The sequence below is a fragment of the Gossypium hirsutum genome, chromosome A09 (assembly GCF_007990345.1).
Source record: "Gossypium hirsutum isolate 1008001.06 chromosome A09, Gossypium_hirsutum_v2.1, whole genome shotgun sequence".
Lineage (NCBI taxonomy): Eukaryota > Viridiplantae > Streptophyta > Magnoliopsida > Malvales > Malvaceae > Gossypium > Gossypium hirsutum.
In genome coordinates, this window is record NC_053432.1 from 66128544 (window position 1) to 66136294 (window position 7751).

A 7751-nucleotide genomic window follows, 5' to 3' on the forward strand; every position below is an offset into this window, starting at 1 on the left:
TTAGTGAATTGGTGACTACTTAGTTAATAATTAGAGAAACAAGTAAAATGGGGTAAACTTGTTAGGTAGATAAAATAATGATTAAAGAAATGAAATAGCTTAACATATAAAAAGGTGTGAGCATATATGTAATTTAGTGGTTAGGATCACTTGTCAATATATATTTGCTTTAAAATAGAGGGTGTCAAAACAGAGCACTGAACAACCTTTACTAATCCAGATATTTATTGCAATTCATAAACTATAGGAAGGGAGTGCATTGGATTGGATTGGATGAAAATACAAAAGTTACATTATTTATTTATTCAAATTAGTATGCCATAGTTTAAATTACTTTTCAATAATTCATATTAATTGAAATATTAAGGCCAAGCTTGACGAAATACAAAGACAAACACAATGAAAGGGCAGCTTAACTAATGAGAAATGAACACGAAGACGTGCTCATATTGAAAAAATTGCTTCAGCAAGAGCAAGTGCACAAAAGGAGGAAGAAGATTTACAAACAAAAAAAAAGACTAACACAAGCAAGAGATCTCTACATGGGCTTGTGACAATGTAATCTTAGCTTGCTTATCTCATCATGTATGTTTGATCCTTTTCGTTGAATGCTTGATCTTTTAGTGATATCGGTGGAACACCAGGTGGACATCTTCCATCATTTTCAACTATGCTTCACTTTTATTTAGTTTAGAATTTGAAAATGAATTAACATCGTAATATTTCACTTTTTTTTTTTTACTTACATAATGAATGGAGAGCATCATTTATCTGATTTTATGGAGGTAAATAATTTTCTATTTTCATTAGTTATTGATAAATTTTATTCAACATATTGAAATTATTTTTATTTTAAATATAAGTATAGGATGATGGCAATGGAAGAAAATGAAAATTTACCCGAGGGAATGAGAAGACTTGAAATTTGGTAGAATGTTGCTTGTCATCTTTGTTTTGAAGAAACATAAAACTATTTTAGACTTTGTTTCTTTTATGTGGGTTTAAATAGAAATTAAAAAATATTTTTAATTATTATATGTGATGTGAGTATTTTTTGAATGTTTGGAAATAGGTTTAGATTGAATGTTTGTTTTGTTTCGTTCATGTGGTCTGGGTACTTTTTATTAAAATAGTCACTTTAATTTATCTCATGTTACATTTTAATAATTTATGTTATCGTGTTGTAACATTTTAGTTATTGTACCATTAATTGATGTTAACAGTGTAACGGTAAATTGATGTGACACGTTAAATCATCATTTTAAACAAAAATTTTAAGTTAAATTATATAATTGCTCCTCATATTTTTTCTTTTTGAGCAATTTATTTTTTTATTTTATTTTCTTTTAACTTTTTTTTCTCTATTTTCCATTCTCTTCTACTTCTCCCTCTATTTTTCTCCTTTCTCTATTTTTTTTATCGTAGTTTTTTTTTTATGTTTTCCATTTGTTAAAGCTTTTTTATGTTTATGATGTAGCAGCCAATTTTGGCCCATACCAACAAACCAAAATAAAACACCAAATACAATAAATAAAAATAAAGTCCAAGAGTCACCTAGCCCAAATTACTAACTACCCAAACCCCATCAGCCCACTACTAAACCAAACCCAATTAAATACAAACCCTAAAGCCTAAGACAGCCCAACCAACTAAAAATTTTCAGCAGCAAAAAACCTAGCTGCAGACTTTCAGCCGCTGCCTCCTCTGCGACGTGTGCCACCACCAATCGGGGCACCAACCACCAGCCTCTGACACGACCTGCAAAATGAAGGTCCACACGCAAGCAAATACCAACAGCAGAGAAACGAACAAAGAGAAAACAACAAGCAAAAAAAAAACGAAAGGAATCAAACAAAATGAAAAAACAAAGAACAAATCAGTGTAACTCGGCTATAAAAAGCTGAAATCAATCCCTTTCTTTTTTTTACGGAGATTAGAAAGCAAAACGCAAAATAAAAATTAGAAAGGTCGTTGTTTTAATATTTTTTGTTTCTTTTATCTTCTCGTTTTTTCATTTTATTTCATTTTTTAGATATCTATTTTAAGCATAAAAAACAAAGAATAAAAAAGAAAAGGGAGGGGCTCACCTGGATCTCGTGGTCGCGCGTCGGAGAACACTTTTCCATCGCCGACATCGGACCCAAAAGGGGGGGTTGAGGGCCTCCTTCGATTCTTTGAGTTTTGGTAGCCTAGACTTCAAAGGCGTTTCAAACGAGGCTAAGGGGACCATTTTGCGTCTCCCCGACCACCGTCTACGGTGGAGGAGCGGTGGTTCGGCGATGATGGGTATATTACCTTAGCCAAATGAGAAGAGGGAGGAGGGAGAGAGAGAGCAGGAAGGCTCTCTGCCTTTTTTTGAAAGAAAATGAAGTTAAAATAAAAATAAACAAAAAAATTTGGCTTTAATAGCTATGCAAAACGCTGCCGTTTTGCACACATATGCTTGGGTTTGGGATATTGTCCCATTTAATCCCCGCAAGGTTAAGCATGTTTTAATTAGCCCCCAGCGACCTTCTCTTTTCATTTGCAATCGATACCCTGAATTCTAGCCCTCTTTCAATCACGTCCTGCATCCTTTTTGTTACTTTTATTGTTTATTAATTTTAGAATGTTTTATTATGTACTATTTCAAATATTTTACATACTGTTTGCTACTAGATTATTTATGTATATGATTTATTTTAACTTGTTTTAACATTGATTATTAAAAATTGAATTATTATCTATTTTAAACTTTTTTTTTTGTATATTGAGTGTACTAGGCTATTTTGTTATATTATATGTTTTTGATACTTTTCACATATCATTCATATAGTTTATTTCCAATTATTTTTTTATACATATAACAAAGTGACAATTTTGTATATTATTATTACTATTATTATTTTCTTTAAGCCCCCTTTTATTTCAAGTTTTTATCTCTATATATATATGTATATTTTTAAATTAATCTATATGCACATCGTTCATTTTAAAACTGTTTTCATGCCTTATATAACCCTATTTATTTATTTTAAAATATTTTTTATTATTGTTTACTTTAAATTTTTATATATTTTTTTCATACTTTTACATGTATATATATATTATTTACTTTAAAATTATTCGTATGAATCTTTTTCAATTTGCTTTATGTAATATAGATTTTAAAATTCTCTACATTATATATTTTACAAATTTGCTTTGTGCATCATTCGTTTTAAATTGTTTATTGTAAAATTTTATATGTATTATCAATTTCAAATCATTATATCTATTTTGTACACATATACATACTAATTATTTCTTAGATGTCTTGAGTATTACATATTTTAAGTTTCTTTTACATAATATTTATTTTATACTTGTTTAGGTATCATTTATCTTAAATTATTTTACACATTATTCATTTTTAAGCTTTTCCCATATATTATTTATTTCAAATTTTGGTCTGTAATATCTATTCTAAAATCTCTTATATATATATATATTATTCTTTTAAATTGGCTTGCACATTGTTGATATTTCTTTTTATTAGTTATTTTAAATTCATTTCTTGTCATCTTTAAATTTGCTTTACTTTTTATTCATTTTAATTCGCTTTATAATATTTTTTTTATTCATTTGTCTTTGATTATTAATGATTAGTATCTAAGCGATATATGTTATGTGAATACTACCATTGCGTGTATTATATTTGGTCTATTCGTATTTTCATCATTGTCATTTGCTTGTACAACATTGTATTCATGTTGTATTATCCCATGCTCTATGATATATCTTTGTTTTATCTAGCCTAAGTCATATCATACATTAAGCCCAATACATTTATCCAATAAATCATTTTATTTTAATCTAACAAATACACGTCGTTTAAATATTGTATTCGCTACTATTCAAAAACAAAATTTTCCAAATAAGGCAATGTTATGCATTTTGAAATGTCGAGGAATTGTGCCCTAACTTACGGGGTTTCGATTTTCTTGTTGTTTCTAAATAGCTAAATATCCTTTTCGAGTTTTAAAACACATGAAATTCTCATTTAAATCAAAAGATGACCTTGTGCTCGGGAATTCATGGTATTGTGTCCTAACTTACGGGATGTGATACTCCGATATCTCGAGAATAAGAAAATCTTTAAACAATAGATTCAAGCTAATTCAAGAATTTTAAAATCAATATTAATAGAAAAGATCGTATTTCAAATCCGTTCCTGATTTTTCATTTTCGACATTAAGACACTAACTAATCAATTCGGTACCAATTTTTAGGCATGTCGAGGGTGCTAATCCTTCCTCGCACGTAACCGACTCCCGATCCCGTTCCCTTGAGTTTCGTAGACCAAAAACACTGTTTTAGTAAACTAAAATGTTTTATTAAAACAAAGGTGATCCGATCACACCTAATAAGGATCGGTGGCGACTCCCGTTTTAATTTTCGTTTTCAAAATCAAGTCGATCCCGTTTTCAAAAAAAAAAATGGTTACGACATATGAAAAAAAGAAAAGGCAAAAGATGAAACCAAAATAAAACTTGCTTCACATATTCTCACCCTACAATTACAAACCCTCATCGTTTATTACCGCTTTAATGAACTAGTTTGGATCTCCCAATGTCCTAGTCCACAAGCTCAATTCACTCGAAGAACTCGTCAGCCATGACTTATGGGAGTCCACCCTCAACAAAGTTTTCTAAGCCCGTTCCCTCAACCTCATAACCAACCCCTACGACCACCTTATCTATTTTACCTACAACATTCTAGCCCTCTCGAAACTAGGTTGTTTCATGGATTCTTCAAACGAGCTCTACACTCTCAATGACTAAAACAACCACCATACAAAACTTACCCTCAACTTTACCCAAACCAATTTGGTCTTCGGTTTATCCATGCTTGACTTCCAATCAAACTTGCTTGGGAATATCCAAGAATGTTTAGATCAGTTTTATTGTTTGCTTAATTTTATTCGTCATAAAATAAAATAAAAGGAAATGAATAATCTACACGATTCTGTAAAATAATAGAAACAATTTTTTTTATATTGATTAGTTAGATCCAATTTTAGTTTCAAAATTATGTTATATTCAAATCGAGATTGGATTAAGAATGATTAGTATTCCATTTCGAGTGAAATTTAATTTAGGAATCATGTGAAATAAACAATGACTTGATTTATTTGGTGGGCAAAAATTATATTTTTGTACTGAAAAATATGATAAGAGAGGAAAATAAAAGGGAAGAAGAAAATGAAAATAAAGAAAAAAAGAAGAAAAAAAATTGTTCAAAAAAATAAAAGTAGAGGGACTAGTTTTAACAAATTGAAAACATAGAAAAACTATGTTAAAAGAAATGAGGAGCAGAAGGGAATGAAGAAAAAAGTTAAAAGAACATAAAAAGAAAAAAAATTAAATTGCTCAAAACGAAAAAAATATAAGGATAACTTATATAATTTAACCTAAAATTTTTAATTAAAATGATGACACCGTTAATAATAATTAATGGCTTAATGACTAAAATGTAACCTAAGATAAATAAAAGTGACTATTTTAATAATTTACTTGCCTAAAGCAAGGGTTTTCTTCAAAAAAAAAATAAAATTTGTCGCATTTATTTATAAAGATTTGTGGCAAAAAAGCCAATGACAAATAAATTGTAATTTGAAAGAAAAAAATGTTGCCTTTTAATTTATGCAAAATATAGCATTGCAATAAATATAAAAGTGTTGACTATTATATTTCAAACGAACATTGCATTTATTATAGAAAAACCATTACCTAAAACATTAATGACAACATTAAAATAATTGTTATTTAAATTGCTTTTAGGCAGTGCTCTCATAATGTTGCAATTATGGTGAACAATTGTTGCATTTTCTTTCAAGTAAATATTGTATGTAACTATAAAATAACATGATGTGAAATACTAACAACAACATTAAAATAAACCATTACTTTAAAAAATTTGTTCTTTTTTATTTTAGGCAATAATCACATAGTATTGTATATTAACGATAAATATTGCATTTAACAATAAATAAAACTATCACCTAAATAAGTGTTGGTTTTGAACTTCACAAAACTATTGCATAAACTCTAATGCAACCAAATTTGTTGTTTAGGCTATAATTTACGGGTGCTGCTTAAGTTCATTTTTGTTGTAGAGTAATTTGATTTATGTCTAGACTTTTAATAAATGTATTTTGTACATAACTTTTTTTATTTGTATCGTGGCTGTGTTATAATTTAGTATATGTGTATGTGCCGGTTTGTAATAAATTACTTTGATAATTATTTTCAATATTTTTATTACCATTTTTAATAATTTTTATAATATTTTAAATCATTTGAACAAAATATGAATTTGCATGCCACATCTCGTTACTTATATCAACTACCAGTAGATGACTGTAAAGAAAAGTGATAATTGATGTTTTAAATTTTTACTAAAAATTCATTGCTCTACTTTTATTATTTTTAAAAAATTATACGATTTTGATCATGAAATAGAATAGAATCTAATTGGAAAAGATGGAAATGATATTTTGTGATATTTTGAGTTAAAGTCAAAATTAAGAAATGAACTTGGATGATGTTTCCAAGAAGTTGAAGGATATAAGAAAGCAATAGTTGGTATGATGATAAAGTATAAATATGTTAATAATGAGGAAGAGTTGTGTTTTATGAGTTGAATATAAGTAATTGTAGGTATTGAATTTAAATTCTATTTTGGTTTAAGTTAAATTAGTATTTGTAATCATATATAATAATGATATAAATATATAAGTTTATTAAAATCATGAGAATTGACTTGGGAGTATTGTTGGCGCATTACATCTGATGGGGTATATTTGGCCCACGGTAAAGGATAAAGCCTCTGATGATTCTCCCTGTGGAATAAGAGCAGCAAGCGCCACCCCATCACCATCAATCAATCCCTCATCTAAAACAAAAAATAAAATCGCCATTTAACCATAATTATCCATCACCAGCTCTACTCTCCATGAAAATAACACTCAGTTCTTACAGTGGAAATGGAATCTCTATTCGTCTGTTAAGTACTCAGAACAAAATCTACAACTGCAGTACTTAAAAAGCATATAATAAAGGTATCAGAAACCATAACGGTATAGCTAACCAGGTTTTGCCAATCCATTATCATCTTTTAGAAATTAGATACGATTGCTTTGGCATGTTTGTGGAGAGTGACGTTGCCATGACTGCCATATTTTGAAACGGCGCCACATCAGAACTGAAAGTTACAATCATTTCTCAAAGAAATGTTTGAAAATGGCTGCACCATGCAATCATTTACTAATTTTAAATGCTATAAATTGGGAGCTACCACCCCACTTTTTCTTCACACTTCTCTCTCTTCTCTCTCGTTAACATTTTGTTGCTGTATAGTCTAACATGGCATCCGCGTGTACTTTAAAGCTTGTTACAACCAGAGCTTTGGTGCTGGCCCTCCTATATTTGCTGGTTTTGCAAGGAGTTTGTGGTCCATCTCTTTCTTTATTTTCTAGTTTTGTTGCATTGGCTTATTTGGGTTTTCGTTTAGAATGTCAATCAGCTTATCTTTTTGGTGTTTTGGTTTGTGGAACTTTTTAACAGGCTGCGTTTCTGGTCATGGATGCTTCCATGAAAAGCCAGCTCAAAATAGAAAGGTTTGTTATCTGTGTTTGTTATTTCATGCATGACTTGGAAAAGAAACTTATATATATAACTATTCATGGTTGCAGATATTGCATGCTGATTTGAAGGAAAACAATGGATCCA

General features: G+C 29.3%; 1 long non-coding RNA gene across 1 annotated transcript; it reads right to left on the reverse strand.

Annotated features, from left to right (window-relative positions):
• Window positions 1–1510: 1510 nt before the first annotated feature.
• LOC107889203 (uncharacterized) lies at window positions 1511–2709 on the reverse strand. Its single transcript, XR_001681681.2, has 2 exons — window positions 2088–2709; window positions 1511–1758 (listed from the first exon to the last, which is right to left on the reverse strand). It is a non-coding gene; the product is annotated as an uncharacterized lncRNA (long non-coding RNA).
• Window positions 2710–7751: the final 5042 nt, after the last annotated feature.